The sequence below is a fragment of the Carcharodon carcharias genome, chromosome 3 (assembly GCF_017639515.1).
Source record: "Carcharodon carcharias isolate sCarCar2 chromosome 3, sCarCar2.pri, whole genome shotgun sequence".
Lineage (NCBI taxonomy): Eukaryota > Metazoa > Chordata > Chondrichthyes > Lamniformes > Lamnidae > Carcharodon > Carcharodon carcharias.
Window position 1 is genome coordinate 7,331,044 of NC_054469.1, and position 18,687 is coordinate 7,349,730.

The 18,687-nt window shown below is 43.0% G+C and overlaps 1 protein-coding gene across 2 annotated transcripts in view; it reads right to left on the minus strand.

Annotated features, from left to right (window-relative positions):
* zgc:86598 (STKc_CK2_alpha domain-containing protein) overlaps window positions 1–18,687 on the minus strand; it is a 99,703-nt gene that overhangs the window by 67,914 nt on the left and 13,102 nt on the right. The window lies entirely within an intron of this gene.

Genomic DNA, 18,687 nt, shown 5'->3' on the forward strand with positions numbered 1-18,687 from the left:
ACACTTAACTGTAGTACATAAAATTAAGGGGGACTAACTAGAGCAGATAGGAAAAAAAATTCTTGCATTTAAAGCAAAGCACTTTGCAGCCAATGAAGTACTAAGTGTGTTATAATGTAGGAAACATGGCAACTAATTTGCACACAGCAACATTCCACAAGCAGCATTATGATAATGAGCAGCTAATCTGCTTTTTGTGATGTGATTGAAGGATAAATATTGACCAGGATGGTGAGGATAACTCTCCTGTTCTTTGTTGTTATTTTTTCATGGGATGTGAACACAGCTGGCAAGGCTAGTATTTGTTGCCCATCAGTATATTGATGGTGGGAGAATCAGCAATGGTAATCCCTTTGAACATCAAGGGAAAATGGTTAGAATCTCTCTCATTGGAGATGGTCATCATCTGGCACTTGTGTGACTCAAGTACACTACTTGCCATTTATTGGCTGAGGTTTTGCTGCATGCAGGCATGGAAAGTATCAATGTCTGTATCGTTCACTAGCTGATCAGTATCACAGCTCCATTTCCCTGGTTTGGCTCCGTAACCCTGAACCCACAATAATCTACTCAGTTATGCCTGCTCCTGAGTATTATAGCTCTCACTCTGGCCTCCCCATGGATAACTAACCTCTCTTCATTGGACACAGAGCTATCCACTACCTGAAACGTTCTTCTTCTCACCTCTCCGAGAGGAATACAGAGCTGCAGAAGGATGGGAGGACGAAGTGCCTAATTTCAACGCTCTGGCCATCATGAGTTACAGGGTAGGCTTGGATAATCTTTTCCCACACACAAGTTTCTCCATAAACCCAACCAACTTACTTTTTCTCTATACCTTCAGTCACTTCTCTCAACAGCCACACTGGATCCCTATTCACTCAACATCTCTGAAGTACCTTAGGATCTTTATAAAAATAAAGGTGGTATGTCACTGCAATTCTGCTGTTGCTGTTCTCCTGTTGTGTCGCAACAAATTACCATAGAATAAATGACCACTGTGCAAGAAAATATGGCAGCCACGTTGACCACAGCTCAAGGTCCCACAAATAGCAACAAGACAAGTGGCCTACAAATAGAAACATAGGACTTAGGAGGAGTAGTAGGCCACTCAGCTCTCGATCTCCCTCTGCCATTCAATAAGATCATGGCTGATATGGTTGTGTCTCAATTCCACTTTGCCATCTGCCCCCTATAACCTTGTCTATCAAAAATTTGCCTAATTCTACATTGAATAAATTCAATGATCCAGCTTCCACTGCTTTCTGGTAAAGGGAATTCCACAGACTAATGACCCTCAAAAATATTTCTCCTCATCTTTGTCTTAAATAGTAGACCTCATATTCTTAAACTATGACTCCTTGCTCTAGTCTCTCCCACAAGTGGATACATCCTCCCAGTATCTACCCTGTCAAATCCCCTCAGGATCTTAAATGTTTCAATAAGATCACCTCTTACTCTTCTAAACTCCAATTAGTATAGGCCGAACCTGTTCAACTTTATAAGACAAGCCCATCATCCCAGGAATCAGTCAAGTGAAACTTCTCTGAACTGCTTCTAACACAATTATATCTTTTTCAAATAAGGAAACCAAAACTGTACACACTACTCCAGCTGTGATCTCACCAAGGCTCTGTCCAGCTGCAGTAAAATTTCCCTATTTTTATATTCCTTTCCCGTTCCTAAGAAATGCCAGGTCTCCGGAGAGGGAAAAGCAGACACTGACTATGTCCCTCGCTGATGAAGTTGAATTCCTTCATGCACACGGTGTCCCAGAACTTATTCCAGAGTCACAGCCGCCTCTGCTAGCCAGCTCAAAAGCTTTATTACCTAAAGCTGTAACAGAAACAAAGCTCAGGCTGGCACCTAGCTCTGATCAGAGGAGCAAATGCAAACACTGGAGACTCTCAGTCTGGATTGAATTCTCTCCTGACCATCTCTACTGGCTGAATAACTTGTTTTAACAATTCTCACTGAAATGATCCACAGAGAGGGCGGCACTGTAAGAGAACACAAGATACAACACACTGCTGCTCCTGCTGATTCACTCAAATGAAGATGATATTTTGGGATCAATATGTGAGTACTTTGAGGTCTGACAGGTTAAGTTGGGCAAAACAGGTGGTGTTGCTGGATCGGTAGTTTCCAAGCTCTCTGGGGGTTTTCCTCACCTTATACCTGGGTCTGTTGTAGACTTATTGATAAGGATTGATCAGTGTGATTAGTCACAACTCCATTATCATACCATCTGACTATTAGGATAATAGAAGGTGAACTTTTTTTTTTGGCTAGCTCTTTAACTGGAGGTAGTTATCCTAACCCCATTTCACTACTTTCTCCTGTATCCTTTCACACCTTATCTTTTCAAATATTTATTCAATTCCCTGTAGCTGGTGAAGAACACCCATTTCCAATAACCCTCCTGGAGAAGAGAACGGTTACAGCAAATGGTGTAATGCAGCAAAGCTGGTGTACATGGATTCAGAAAACCCTTTGACAAAGTATTACATGGGAAAGTACTGAAGAATACTATGAGCTATAGCACTGGGGAATATCACAAATACATTTATAAAACTCTCTGAGGGAAATGTATCTCGCCACCAATTCCTCAGTCTAGTCTACAAACATCTTCTCCTTCAAACAGAATGTGCTTCTCCACACAGTATATAGCAAACTTCCTTTCCTCTCTCCCAACAACAGCTTGTATTTATATATCACCTGTAACATTCTAAAACGTTCCTGTGAAGTGCCTTGGGGCATTATAAAGCAAAATTTGACATTAAGTCACTATAAGGAGATATTAGGTCAGATGACCAGAAGTTTGGTCAAAGAGGTAGGTTTTAAGGAATGTCTTAAAGGAGGAAAGAGAGGTAGAGGTGCAGAGAGGTGTAGGGAGGAAATTCCAGAAATTAAGACTGTGGCAGCTGAAGACATGGCCACCAACTGTGGCAAGATTAAAATCGGGGAAGCTCAAGAGGCCAGAATTAGGGGAGCACAAATATCTCAAAGGGTTGTGGGGCTTGAGGAGATTACAGAAATAGGGAGGGGTGAGGCCATGGAGGGATTTGAAAACAAGGATGAGGATTTTTAAATTAAGACGTTGCTTGACTGGAAGACAATATAGGTCAGTGAGCACATAGGTGACAGGGGAATGGGACTGAGTGAGAGTTAAGACACGGGCAGCAGAGTTTTGGATGTCCTCAAATTTACAGAGGGTAGAATGTGGGAGAGCAGCCAGGAGTGCATTGGAATAGTCAAGTCCAGAGGTAACAAAGGCATGAATGAGGGTTTCATCAGCAGATGAGCTGAGACAAGGGCAAAGTTAGGTGATAAAACAGAGGTGGAACTAGTTGGTTTTAGTGATGGCACGAATAAGAGGTTGGAAGTTCATCTCAGAGTCAACTGTGACACCAAGATTGCAAACAGCCTGGTTTCATCTCAGACTGTTGCTAGGTAGAGGGATGAAATCAGTAGCTAGGGAAGGGAGTTTGGAGCAGGGACTGAAAACAATGGCTTCAGTCTTCTCAGTAATTATTTGAAGGAATTATTTGCTGATCCAGTACTTGATGGCAGACAAGCAGTCTGATAATTTAACAACAGTGGAGGAATTGAGAGAGGTGGGGATCAGGTAGGGCTGGGTGTCGTCACCATACAGGAGCAGGAAGAGAAGGCATTGTGGGTGATTCACTGACTATGATTAGATAGCTAAGACTGGAATAAAGCAAGTGAAGTCCCATCCAGATAGTGATGATGGAGAGGAGTCCTAAACCTTGAACTCTACCTACTAAATGTTTACTCCTTTCCTGCTGGACAGTGTTGTCTGCGTCTGTAGCCTTTGCAGTGCGCTCAGCTATTTCTCAAAGTCACATGGAGTAAGTCAAACTGACTGTGATGGTGGGGGCAGAATGTTCCCTGTTTACCCCTCATGGCCCCGCACCCTGACCACACTGAGCGCTGCAATACTTACAACAAATACAGAGGCTATTCTATGAAGAATTTCATTCTGGGATACACACAACAGTGTGTTCATGGAAGAAAAGATTGGGAGAGCACAAAAAAATTAAGAAACCACAAATTTCACCTCCGAACTGATTCAACAGCACAAGCAAGTTGAGATCAGTGCATTGCTGAGAATGTTAGTTATGCGCCATTATTTAAGTATATTCATTTATAAATCTTGTGGCTATTCGTTTCCATGCATTGTTATAAATTCCTATGCCAACATTTATACTGGAAGTTACCTAAGTAAATGGTCACACTGTAATGATGTCCTCCCGCATGTGGTGGCGCTGCAGTGCCTCAGCAACACATGTTCCAACTCCACAGCCTAAACTGTATTTGGAACTCCCACGCTCCAAACCAAATCTATTCCTTTGCTTCCTAAATTCCTGCAAGTTCTGCTTACGTAAAAATAAAATTGAAATCCAAAAAACAAGGATGGAATTTGTAACTTTAAAATGGGACACTGAATTAAGTCAGTTCACCCTTGTCTAATAATCCACATCTTCTAATCCATTTGATCCGAAGACCATACTTGGTCTGGACTGACCACAGAAGATCAATTGATAATATTTCTAAAGGGCTTCATCAGTCACTCCACAAAATATGAAAGAATGTGGGAAATTGAAAAAAGGTTTACATACTGTGTAGAGAATGAAGAGACTGCACAGGGCAGTCAAGCAAAATCTCCTCTTAAAGCGTCAGGTTCAGCAACAGCAATGGGCTGATACTCATTCTCGGTTATTCCAGCTGCAGGGACTCTCTCTCTGGCAGCTTCAAATGTCCAATGTGAAAGGACTTAGGGCGATTTCTGGTGGATTATGAATCCACAAGACAAGGCTCGCATTGTTCAAGAAGAAAGAAAAAATACAAGTGCCCACACAAGCCTTGAGATAAAAACAGTAACCAGTTTATTGTGCAACTGTTCTGCTTGCATTGCTTTGATCATATCAATCCTTTCTCAGTCCAAAGCAGAACGAAAGTTTCTTTGAAAGTAAGACATGAATTCCAGTGCCCTGTTCTGCCTACCCCAGGCAAAGCACTCCCCAAAGCTCTGTCAAGCCTTCCTGTTCAGGCAGCCACATGAAAATCTGGAAGCAATAACATTCTCCCTACAGAGAGGCACCAAATGAGATTGGGTACCAAGTGAAGGTGCTTTAGGCAGATTGCATTGATAAACAGGATAAGATAACAAGGAAGAAACACACACCTACACAGCTGTACTCTTGCACTCTGACACCCCAGCCCTGTTATTCCACCCTACAGCTAATGGCGACACTTAAAAATTTTTTTACAAGTGCCTCCCCTATAAAATCAGTATGAGCAGCAAACTTTAAATCAGTGAAAACTTCCCAACTACAAAATGTCAGATCCCAGGACGTGTGCTACAGTTGATCAGGTAATACAGTTGTTACAGTGCCTTTCAGGCCCTCAGGGTATCTAAGGCGCTAAAACAAAAAAAAATTTTGCAATTTTTTTGTTTTTATCTAAAGCGCTACAAAGGTAATGTAGTTCTTCAGAGTTTAAACACTTAGTTGCGGCTCTCAGTGACTCCTGCACCCACTGACCTGACACTCCACTCTGCAGTATTCAATTCAAGCCCACTTGGCATTCGCTTAATCATTTCACTAATCATCCTCATATTGCAGGAGAATGCAAACTCTTCATCAACCAGGATTACTGCATTTAGCAACCAATTTAAAATTAAAATTAAATTTATGGTGACAGAATAAAACCAGATAAAGAAAGAGAGTCGTAGAGTTATACAGCACAGAAGCAGACCCTTTGGCCCAGCGTGTCCGTGCTGGCCATCAAGCACCTATCTATTCTAAACCCATTTTCCAGCACTTGGCCCGTAGCCTTGTATGCTATGACGTTTCAAGTGCTCATCTAAATACTTCTTAAATGTTGTGAGAGTTCCTGCTTCTACCACCTCCTCAGGCAATGTGTTCCAGATTCCAACCACCCTCAGGGTAAAAAAAATCTTTCCTCAAATCCCCTCTAAACCTCCTGCCCCTGAACTTAAATCTATGCCCCCTGGTTATTGACACCTCTGCTAAGGGGAAAAGTTTCTTCCTATCTACCCTATCTATGCCCCTCATAATTTTGTATACCTCTATCAGGCCCCCTCAGCCTTCTCTGCTCTGAGGAAAACAACCCCAGCCTATCCAGTTTCTCTTCATAGCTGAAATTCTCCAGCCCAGGCAACATCCTGGTGAATCTCCTCTGCACCCTCTCCAGTGCAATCACATTCTTCGTAAAGTGTGGTGACCAGAACTACACACAGTACTCCTGCTGTGGCCTAACTAGCGTTTTATATAGCTCCAACATAACCTCCTTGCTCTTATATTCAATGGCTCGGCTAATAAAGGCAAGTATCCCACATGCCTTCTTAAACACCTTATCTACCTGTCCCGCTACCTTAAGGGACTGGTGGACATGCACATCAAGGTCCCTCTGATCCTCTGTACTTCCTAGGATCCTACCATTCATTGTGTATTCCCTTGCTGTGTTAGTCCTCCCAAAATGCATCACCTCACACTTCTCAGGATTAAATTCCATTTGCCACTGCTCTGCCCATCTTACCAGCCCATCTATATCATCATGTAATCTAAGGCTTTCCTCCTCACTACTTACGACACCACCAATTTTCATGTCATCTGCAAACTTACTGATCATACCTCCTATATTCACGTCTAAATAATTAACATACACTACAAACAGTATGGGTCCCAGCACTGATCCCTGCGGTAAATCACTCATCACAGACTTCCAATCTCAAAAACACAATCATCACCCTCTGTCTCCTGCCACTAAGACAATTTTGGATCTAATTTGCCAAATTGCCCTGGATCCCATAGGCTCTTACCTTCTTGACCAATCTCCCTTGCAGGACCTTGTCAAAAGCCTTACTGAAGTCCATGTAGACTACATCAACTACACTACCCTCATCCACACAACTGTCACCTCCTCGAAAAATTCAAACAAATTTGTTAGACATGGTCTCCCCCTGACAAAGACATGCTGACTATCCCCAATTAATCCCTGTCTCTCCAACTGGAGATTAATCCTGTCCTTCAGAATTTTTTCCAATAGTTTCCCTATCACTGATGTTAGACTCACTGGCCTGTAATTATACTTGGTTTATACCTACTATCCTTCTTGAACAACGGTGCCACATTCGCTGTCCTCCAGTCCTCTGGCACCTCTCCTGTGGCAGAATGTCAGAGCCCCGACAATCTCCTCCCTTGCCTCACATAGCCTGGGACACATCTCATCTGGGCCTGGGGATTTATCCACTTTTGAGCCCACTAATGCCTCCTCCCTTTCAATGCTAATTTGTTCAAGTATATCACAGTCCCCCTCCCTGATTTCTACACCTACATTGTCCTTCTCCATAGTGAACACCGATGAAAAGTAATCATTTAAAACCTCACCTATATCCTGACTCCACACACAGATTGCCACTTTGGTCCCTCTCTTTCCCTGGTTATCCTCTTGCCCTAAATATATTTATGAAATGCCTTGGGGATTTTCCTTTAGCATGCCTGCCAGTGATTTTTTATGCCTCCGCTTCACTCTCCTAATTACTATTTTTTTTAAGTACGCCCCCTACACATTCTATGCTCCTCTGCCTTCTGCTGCTTTCAACCCTCTGTTTCTGCCATAAGCCTCCGTTTTTTTCCTTATCCAATCCTCTGTATCCCTTGACATCCAGGGTTCCCTGACTTGTTGGTCCTACCCTTCAGCTTTAGGGAACAGGGTGGCCCTGAACTCTCACTATTTCCTTTTTGAATGATACCCCAATGGTTTTATGTACAAGTAGCTGCTCCCAGTCCACTTTGGCCAGATCCTATCTCGTCTTACATTGAAATCAGCCGTCCCCAATTCAGGACCTTAATTTCCAGTCCATCTTTGTCCTTTCCCATAACAACCTTAAACCTTAGAGTTATGGCCATTATCCCCGAAATGCTCCCCCACTGACACTTCTACCACTTGCCCGGCTTCATTCCCTAAGATTAGGTCCAGTACCGCCCTTTCTCTTGTAGGACTTACTATGTGCTGGCTCAAAAAGCTCTCCTGAATGCACTTTGAGAATTCCATTCCCTCTAAGCCTTTCACACAAAGATTATCACGGAATCACAGTGCAGAAGAGGCCCTTTGGCCCGAGTCTGCACTGACACATGAGAAACACCTGACCTACCTACCTAATCCCATTTACCAGCACTTGGCCCAAAGCCTTGAATGTTATGACGTGCCAAGTGCTCATCCAGGTACTTTTCAAAGAATGTGAGGCAACCCGCCTCCACCACCCTCCCAGGCAGCGTATTCCAGACCGTCACCACCCTCTGGGTAAAAAAGTTTTTCCTCACATCCCCCCTAAACCTCCTGCCCCTCATCTTGAACTTATGCTCCTTTGTGACTGACCCTTCAACTAAGGGGAACAGCTGCTCCCTCTCCACCCTGTCCATGCCCCTCATAATCTTGTACATCTTGATCAGGTCGCCCCTCAGTCTTCTCTGCTCTAACGAAAACAACCCAAGTCTATCCAACCTCTCTTCATAACTTAAACGTTTCATCCCAGGCAATATCCTGATGAATCTCTTCTGCACCCCCTCCACATCCTTCCTATAATGTGGCAACCAGAGCTGCACACAGTACTCCAGCTGTGGCCTCACCAAGGTTCTATACAACTCCAACATGACCTCCCTACTTTTGTAATCTATGCCTCAATTGATAAAGGCAAGTGTCCCATATACCTTTTTCACCACCCCACTAACATGCCCCTCCGCCTAACCACTGTTAATGGGACTATAAATTACTCCCACCAGTGTTTTCTAGCTCTTGCTATTTCTAATTTCTACCCATACTGATTCTTCATGATCTTCTGAGGCCAGATCCTTTCTCTCTAAGGTCCTCATGTCATCCTTTACTATCAGGGCTATTCCGCCTCCTTTCCCATTTTGTCTGTCTTTCCAAAATCGTGTGTGTATTGGAATATTTATTTCCCAACTTTGATCACCTTGAGATAACTTGTGCCACTAGTTCAACTCTCTTATTGCAGATACTTTGTACATTCAGATAAAGAAACTGTAATTTCATTTTTTTTACTTCCATTCCCTGCAATGTCCTTACTTATTCTTAGATGTACAATTTTTCTTAAACTCCCCGTCCATTCCTGTCCCATTTTGCTTGTCACTACTCACATTACTCTACTCTTGAGATGCCTCAACTTTTTCCTTTGGATTTCTAATCTTCCTTCACCCAAACCCTCCTTCCCACTCCTGTTAGTTTAAAGTCCTGTCCACTGACCTCGTAATACGATTGCTCAGGACACTGGTCCAAGCCCAGTTCAAATGTAGCCCACTCACCCCCCCACCACCGCAGCACCACTCCCCACATGCCATTCCCCACTGCCCCCAGTGCCTCTCCCTACAACAATCCTCCCCACGCCCCCCTCCCTCCTCACATGCTGCTCCCTTCGCCTCTCATTGTAGGTCTGGAGGCCATGTAACCTTTGTGCAAGAGTCAATATCTGCAGGAGTTTGAAGAAATCTAATATAACGTAACTGGAGGCGCAGATGAGAAATCTTTATTTTTAAAGAGTGTGATGCTGTGATCTGGAACACGCTGCCTGAAAAGACAGTGAAAGTAGATGCAATAACAACTTTCAAAATGAATTGGATAAAGATTAGTAAAGAAAATTTTGTGGGAATCTGGGGGAAGAATAGGGGTGGGGCCAATTGGATCAATCTGTGAAAGAATCAACACAGACATACCCATTTCGTTTTATTTTATACAAGTTACATTCATTTGACCTTGGCTACTCTCCTAACTTGGAGTTTCAGAATTTGAGTGCAAATAGTTACTAATTGCATACCATCTCTTTCACTTAGCCTCTGCTGATCATCTGAATGTTGCAGCCTGATAATCATTGTGTGGAGCTGTTTACTTATGTTGAAATGTTTGCTGCTGTGGTATTCACATTCACCACATTGTAGTGATGAGGCATCATGGTGATTATAGCATAAGAGCACAGGGTTTTGGGGAGAGAGGAACTGTGAATAGTTTAAGCTCCATGGGCTGCTCCACATGTAAGCAGCTGACTCACTGAGCTACTCAGCCACTGAGATCCATGAAGTGTCTGTTTCTGAACATAAAGTAAAAAGTGTATGGTTCTTCTAGCTCACTAGTGTATGAGCTTCACTTCAAAGGGCACTCTTGCGTGCTTTCAAGTTGCATTCACAGATAGTAAAGCATCTGTGCCGCTGTTCATTATTGGTTTACCAAGTCAGTGTACACCTGGGCATCCTCCCTTTACTCCAGTAATTGTGTTGATAGAGTTTTTGATAGTTGTCCATGTATGCGTGGTTGTGTTTTTGTGCTTTTAATGAAACTTATTTTTTCAAGCACTGTTTTTAATTATTTAATGCCGTTTGTGGTCATGCATCTTATTTAGTGTTGCACTTTTACTTGTGAAATGACCAGTCTGATGCTTGTTCTTGCATATCCTCATCCCACTTAATTTTTATTTTGCTTTTCCTGTGCCTATTCCTTAGCTACTGATTTGGCCTGCTTAATATAAATTGGTATAGCACATTGGGTTTGGCAGTAAATGTGTCCATTATTTTCTGATGCTGCTTAGTTAAGTCAATTCTGGTTGTGTAAATTTTAGTTCATTGCCTATTCACTTTAAAAATATACAGATAATCTTAACACTAAATAGTTTCGTAGTCTTTGTAAGAACTTCAATAGTGTAGACCTTTTTAACGTTGTTAAATATGAAGGTTGAAACATTGGTTTTAATATCTGGTAAGAATATGTACATGTAATTTCCTTGTACACATTACTCATAGTGTCTGGGTTCAGAAAGAACTGATGAATTTGATGCATTGATTTAAAGTTATAAGATTTTAAAATACTTTTTGTGTAATTTAATAAAGTTGAGGCTCAAATCACAATATAATAAGAATGGTAATGTAAGCTAATATCAAGGTTCATTCTGACTCCTAAGATGGAGGATTCAAGAGTAATACGTAATTCATGGATTCATGAATTACGAAGAGGGTAGTGGGTGTCTGGAAATCGCTGCCGAAGTTGGTGGTAGAGGCAGAAACTCTAAACTCTTTTAAAAAGTATCTAGATCTGCACCTTACGTGCTGTAAGCTGCAGGGCTATGGGCCGGGTGCAGGAAGGTGGGATTAGAAAGGGCACCTGGGTGTCCTCGTGCTGGGCTGAATGGCCTCCTTCTATGCTGTAACTTTTCTATGATTCTATGATGCACCAAATGGCCTCCTGTGCTCTAAGATTTTATATAGAAAATACCATGAAGCACATTAAGATTGCACTCGAGAGTCGCCCTGTGTTCAATGTGCAACCCTCCCAGTGACAGCTAACGGAAAGTGCAATCTTAACGTGCTTCAAGGTATTTTCTATATAGAATCTTACAGCACAGGAGGAGGCCATTTGGCGCATCATGTCTATGTTGATTCTTTCACAGGCCGATCCAATTAGTCCACGTTCCATAGCTCAAAAGCTTTCTGATACGAGCTAAACTGTGTCGCTGACCTGGGACCTCATGCCAGGACTCCCTAGGAAAGTTACACAATTTTAAAGGAGCTGGCTCAACACCAGAAACCTTGACCGCTTTCCAGTGAAGATCCATCAGGTACCATTTTGGGGAGGTGGTGGCATAATGGTATTGTCACTGGACTGGTATTCCAGAGACCCAGGTATTACCCAGGGTAATGCTCTTTGGACCTGAGTTCAAATCCCACCACGGCAGATGTGAAATTTGAATTCAATAAAAATCTGGAATTAAAAGTCTGATGATGATCACAAAACCACTGTCGATTGTCGTAAAAACCCATCTGGTTCACTAATGTCCTTTAGGGATGGAAATCTGCTGTCCTTACCTGTTTTGGCCTACATATGACACCAGACCCACAAAAACGTGGTTGACTCTTGAATATCCTCTGAACAAGGGCAATTAGGGACGGGCAATAAACGCTGGTCTAGCCACATCCCATGAATGAATTTTTAAAAATCTTAAAATGCACAAGTTGATCAGGTGCGCAAGAAAGGTTTTTTACAAAAAGATTGAACTTGCTCAATGGCTTAGCGACATGAATTAAACCTTAGGGGCCAAATGGTGTGAGGAATCTGATGTCAGAAAGAATAGGCAAGAGCTAAAAGTCAGCAGGTCCGGCAGCATCGGCGGAGAAGAACAAAATTGACGTTTCGAGTCCTCATGACCCTTCAACAGAACTTCTGTTGAAGGGTCATGAGGACTCGAAACGTCAACTCTTTTCTTCTCCGCCGATGCTGCTAGACCTGCTGAGTTTTTCCAGGTATTTCTGTTTCTGTTTTGGATTTCCAGCATCCGCAGTTTTTTGTTTTTATCAAGAGCTAAAAGTGTTCTCCAGACTCTGATACAGAGAGGGGAAATGGGGGTGGGGCTGTAAATACAGTCAGCCAGGACTCTGATAACCGAGCACTGATTACTGATTCTCCTCTAACAAACAACAATGAGATAAGAGCACAAGAAAAAGGAGTAGGCAGCCATCCGGCCTCTCCAGCCTGCTCAGCCATTCAATAAGATCATGGCTGATCTGATTGTGGTCTTAACTCCACTCTCCTGCATGTTGTCGTCCTCCTCATTTTTTTCCCCATGAGGTTGGTTGAGGGGTAAATTATTGACAGGACACCAGGGAGAACTCCCCTGCTCTTCTCCGAAATAATGACCATGGAATCTTTCACATCCACCTGAGAGCAGGCAGGACCCTGATTTGAATCATTAATTTGTAAAGTGTAGCTGTGCAAATTGCAAATGCATTCAATTTTTTTCCCATTTTGCAGATACTCAATAGAGACTTGGACCATACAGGAGAGCCTCTATAGGGCTCCAGTACATAAATATAATGGGTGTTACTGATGTCATGTTGGAATGTTTATTCTAGTCTCTTATTTACAGTAAACAAGGTTAAGTGAAGTGAATTGATATTGTGGATGGGGAAAGCTGCCAATAGTTGGGAAGCAAGTTATTCGTAAACAACTTGCTGATTCTCACTGATGACTCAACAAAATATTACCTACAGCATTTATGCTGTGTGCCTGCAATTACCAGATTTAATTAACTCAATTTCCCAGGCCAATTCAAACTCACCATCTCTGGATTTCCATAACCACTGGGCCACTGTGTGTGAACACACAGTCAGATATTCCCAATGTGATCCATTTGAAACACAGAAACAAATTTGAATCGAAAACTAGTTTTGTCTACGGAAGCACGATTCCAATGTAGAAGCTCACTGCTGAATTGCACAGTAATCTCAAGTGGCTGCTTATTTAACCCCAGAGAGCACAGGACTACCTCAAATAACCTTTGGGATCTCTCAAAGGATCCGGGCCAGATTCCCACCCCGAGTCAGAAATAACCTCTTATCCCACCATTAATTTCAGCCGGGATCAAAATTAATCCCTTCCCAGGAGAATACGGCTGAAATATTGCAAACACAGCCCAGCTGGAAGAACAGCCTCGAGACACACTGGAGATTCTCTACATCGCCACAGAATCAGTGTGTCAATTCTTGAGGAAAGGGAACCGGAGATCATTCAGCCCCTCAAGCCCGTTTCCCCCTCAAGCCCGTTTCACCACTCTATTAGATCATAGCTGATCTGTACCTCAGCCCCATCTATCGTCTTAGATCTACATCCTTGCCATCTTCACACTAAACTCAATTTTAATTAATCCCCAGCATCCACAGCCTTTTGGGGGAAGAGTTCCAGATTTCCACTCGTGTGTGTGTGTGTGTGAAGAAGTGTTTCCTGACATCACCCTGAGCAGCCTGGCACGCAATTTAAGATTACGTCCTATCGAATCCTATTACTATTTTAAACACCTTGATTAACACTTTCGAAACCCAAAGGAATACAAACCTCAAATCTGCAATCTGTCCTCATAACTTAACCCAGGTATCATTCTGGTGCATCTGTGCTGCACCCCCTCCAAAGCCAAACTATATCCTTCCTGAGGGGCAGTGTCCAGAACTGAGCACAGTTATTCAAAATGGAGACTGACCAGAACTTTATACATCATGTTTCACTTGCGCTCCAATAAAGGCCAACATTTCATTCATACGAACATACAAATTAGGTGCAGGGATTGGTTTATCAGCCCCTTGAGCCTGCTCCACCATTTGATAAGATCAGGGCTGATCTGATTGTGGACTCTACGCTCATGACTCCCTTATCAATTAGGAATCTGTCTAACTCAGCTGAAAAAAAATATTTAATGGCCCTGTCTCCATTGTTCACTGAAGAAGAGAATTCCACAGACTAACAACCCACTACAAAAAAATTTCTCCTCATCTGTCTTAAATGGGAGACCTCTTATTTTTAATAGCACCCTCTAGTTCTAGTCTGTCCCATAGGTGGAAACATCCTCTCAGTATCCACCCCATCTAGTCCCCTCAAGATCTTATATATTTCAATAAAATGACCTCTCATTCTTCTAAACTGCAATAGATAGATGCCAAACCAGTTCAATATTTCCTCATAAGGTAACGTCTTTATCCAAGGAAATCAGTCAAGTGAATGTTCTCTGAACTGCTTCTAATGCAATCGTATTGTTAGGTATGGAGACCCAAACTGTACACTGTACTCTTGATGTGGTCTCACTAATAGCCTGTACAACTGTAGCAAAACATCCCTACTTTTATATTCCATTCCCCTTGCAATAAACAATATCCCATTTGCCTTCCTAATCACTTACTGTACTTGCATTCTAACTTTTCATGCACCAGGAGACCCAGATCCTTCTGTATGACAGAGCTCTTCCAGCATTTGGATAATACTTCTTTGCTGACTGCCAAAGTAATCAAGTTCACATTTTCCCACATTATACTCCATCTGCCAAATTTTTGCCCATTCACTGAACCTATCTGTATCCCTTTGCAGACTCCTTATGTCCTCGTGACTTAATTTCCTACTTATCTTTGTGTCATCAGCAAATTTAGCAACCATACATTCCGTCCCTTCATCCTAGTCATTGATATAGATCGTAAATAGATGAGGCCCCAGCATCGATCCCTGTAGGAAAGTAAGTTGTGAAGAGGACATAAGGAGGCTACAAAGGGATATAGATAGGCTAACTGAGTGGGCAAGGATCTGGCAAATGGGGTACAAAGTGGGAAAATTTGTAATTGTCCATTTTGGCAGGAAGAATAAAAAAAGCATATTATCTAAATGGTGAGAGATTGCAAAGCTCTGAGATGCAGAAGGATCTGAGTGTCCTAGTGCATGAATCGCAAAGCTGAGTATGCAGGTACATACGATCATGCGAAGGAGTAGGCCACTCGGCCCCTCGATCCTGCTCCGCCATTCAATAAGATCATGGCTGATCTGATTGTAACCTCAACCCTATATTCCTCCCCAATCCCCCAATAATCTTTCACCCCCTTGTTAGTCAAGAATCTACCTCGCTCGGCCTTAAAAATATTCAAAGACTCTGCTTTCATCACCTTTTGAGGAAGAAAGTTCCAAAGACCTATGGCCCTCAGAGAAAAATTCCTCATCTGTCTAAGATGAGTGACCCCTTATTTTTAAACAACGACCCCTAGTTTGAGATTCTCCCACAAGAGGAAACATCCTCTCCAGATCCACCCTGTCAAAACCCCTCAGGATCTCATATGTTTCAATTAAGTCGCCTCTTACTCTTCTAAACTCCAGCAGGTACAAGTCTCTCCTGTCCAACCTTTCCTCATAAGACAACCCACCCATTCCTGGTATTAGTCTAATAAACCTTCTCTGAACAGCTTCTACTGCATTTACACCTTTCCTTAAATAAGGAGACTAGTACTGTACACAATACTCCAGGTGTGATCCTACACCATGAGCTTAAATTTTCCGCAATAACCTGTAACTAGTTCCTAACAAAGGTTAATAAGTTGCATTTGTGGGAGTTTGGAATAAGCTATAGTTTTAACTTTAAGTTATAGGTTTTATTTGTTGGTTAAAAGGGAAAAAAACTGGGTCTAGTTTCACTTAGAAGAATGTTGCCTGCAAGTCTGTGGGTTTGTTTGTATATCTGCATTCTAATCAGGTTTTATGACTCTTGAAGTAGCAACAGGGGGCCCACAGACACAGAAATAGAAAGCGGTTTGAGTTCAGCTGGTGATTATGCTCTCAGGTGAAGGGAGCAGAGCAAGTCTCTCTAGCTGACATACTAGCAGATTGTTGCGGAAAATAAATCTAAGAATCTGAGATGAGTTCTCAAAAGTTAAAGCAACAGTGAATGTCAAGCGAGTTCTGGATCTCAAGTGAGATACCAAGTTGTCAGTGGTCTGCTGGGAGAGGGAACTGCAGGGAGTAGGTCCTAAAGAAAAAAGAGAACGGTCACAATAAGCTCTTTATGTTAAGTCAAAGGACAAGGACAGGAATCTGGAACAAGATTCTGTTCAGTGGAAGCCAAAGCAAGGAGCAGAGGGAAAAGCTCCAAGTTACAGAGAAAGCTGCAGGAAGCAGACTCAAGGCAAAGTGGGCTTGTGAGAAGCCAGATCATCTGAGGAAACAGCGAAAGGTTTGTGACTCCTTACCATGGGCATGTGGTGTTCTGTTGGCACAGCTAAGTATCCGAGAGAGTGGGTGTGGAAGGTAAAGCTTAAATGCACATGGTGATCCAGGGGACAGGAACATCAGAAGGAGAGATTGAAACCCTGTAAGTGGATCCCTGTCAAAGATGTCAGAGTGAAAGTGATGTTTGGGAGAAGATTCCAAAGCGAGTTCTTTGAGCATTGAGATTGGAAACCCTTGGGAGAAAGGTGGAGTTCAGCGAGACTGGTTGGCTCACGGTGAGACAAGCGTCTGGAGTGGGTTGATGAAAGATCCATAGCATCTGTTTGAAGCAGCATCTGTCACTTGATTTCAGAGTGTGGTGTGTCTGACCACAGGTCACCTATTGGTTTACATGGACTGTTTGCTTACAGACTTCTTATCGTGTCCAGAGACAGTCTATACATGGCCCAGCCAGAACTGGACACATTTTTGAGCCTTGTTGTTGAATTTGGCAAGATCTGCAACAGTGCAGGGTTCCTCTAGCGATAGGCATTGCAGGAGATGTTGCATAGTCTGTGGCTCAGTTCCACATTCACAAATTGTCGGGCTGGTTGTATATCCCCATTTGCTTAGTGACACCTTTGAACGACCTACACCAGTCCTAAGTCTGTTAAGGCACTTCCAGGTTGCTCAGTTGCAATTAGCTCCGAGGGGAAGGCTTTCATCTGGCAGAATTTCCATCACTGGGGGTTGTTCGAGACTGGCGAACCGGTCTTTCCACAAGGTGATGCGGGCTTCAGATGGGGTTGATTGTAATGGAACAACACTGTTCATGAAGCTCTTCCTTGACTTTAGGCAGCTGGGTGTAGGTGTATGACCATGTAGAGGGTGCCTCTCATCTGATGTTTGACAGAATCGCCCTTTCTTGCTGGCTACCATTCTTGTTATATCAGGGGGAGCGATACCCACCAGGAATTATAGGTGTTTGCTGGTTTTAAACAACCTGTGATAAGTCGGCAGCTTGCATTCAGAATGGCATCCATCTTCTTAGCATGAGTAGATCTTTCCCATGCAGGGCCGGCATATTCAGCAGTGGAATAGCAAAGAGCAAGGGCACTGGTTCACAATGTTTTCGAGCTTGCTCCCCATTTTGCGTTAGTGAGCTTATTCAGGGTGTTGTTTTGTGTGCTCACTTTTGCCTTTGTCTTTTCGATGTGGTTCTTGAAGGTGAGGCATGACTCCTAAGGGTGACTTCAAGGGTGACTCCTAAGTAGATCGGTTGCTCGTAATGCGTCAGTGTTGCTGCACACCAGGTTACTTTAAGTTGGCGTTTGGCTACACGGTTTCTGAGGTGGAATGCACAAACTTGCGTCTTTGATGGGTTTGCGTGAAGGTGGTTTTCTTCATAGCAGGATGTTAGCCCCTGCAAGGCCTCAGAAAGCGTTTTCTCCACGGTGTTAAAATCAGTGCTTTGGGCAGTGACACATAAGTCATCAGCATAAATAAAATGGCGTGTGACACCGTCTATAGGTTGGTCATTCGTGTAGATATTGTACAGCAGCGTTGCAAGCACTCTTCCCTGAGGAAGACCATTCTTCTGAATATGCCACCTGCTGCGCTTCCCACCTGGTTCAACATAGAACCAGCGATTCTGAAGCATGCTTTCTAACAGCTCTGTTAAGTAAATATCTTTTGTCATCTCTAGGATCTTGCAGAGGAGACATCTATGGTTCACTGTATCGTATGCTGCTGACAGGTCTACAAAAACAGCACCTGTTACCGTCCCTTGCTCAAAACCATCTTCGATATGTTGTGTGAGGTTGAGCAGTTGGCTTGTTGTTGATTTGCCGGGGTGGAAACCTGCCTGCTCTGGAATGATCTTCTCATGTACACTTGGTGCTATCCTATTGAGTATCAGGCATTCAAACAGCTGACTGGTGTGGCAAAGCAGTGAAATTGGCCGAAAACTCTTAGGATCTGAGGGATCTTTTCCGGGCTTTAACAGTGCTATTACATGTGCCTTCTGCCAAATATTAGGTAATTGTTGCCTGTTGCCTGGCAGTGGCTGAACAATGATAGGAGCCATTTCTTTGCTTGCTGTCCAAAATGCTTTATCTGCTCCGTTGCTACGTT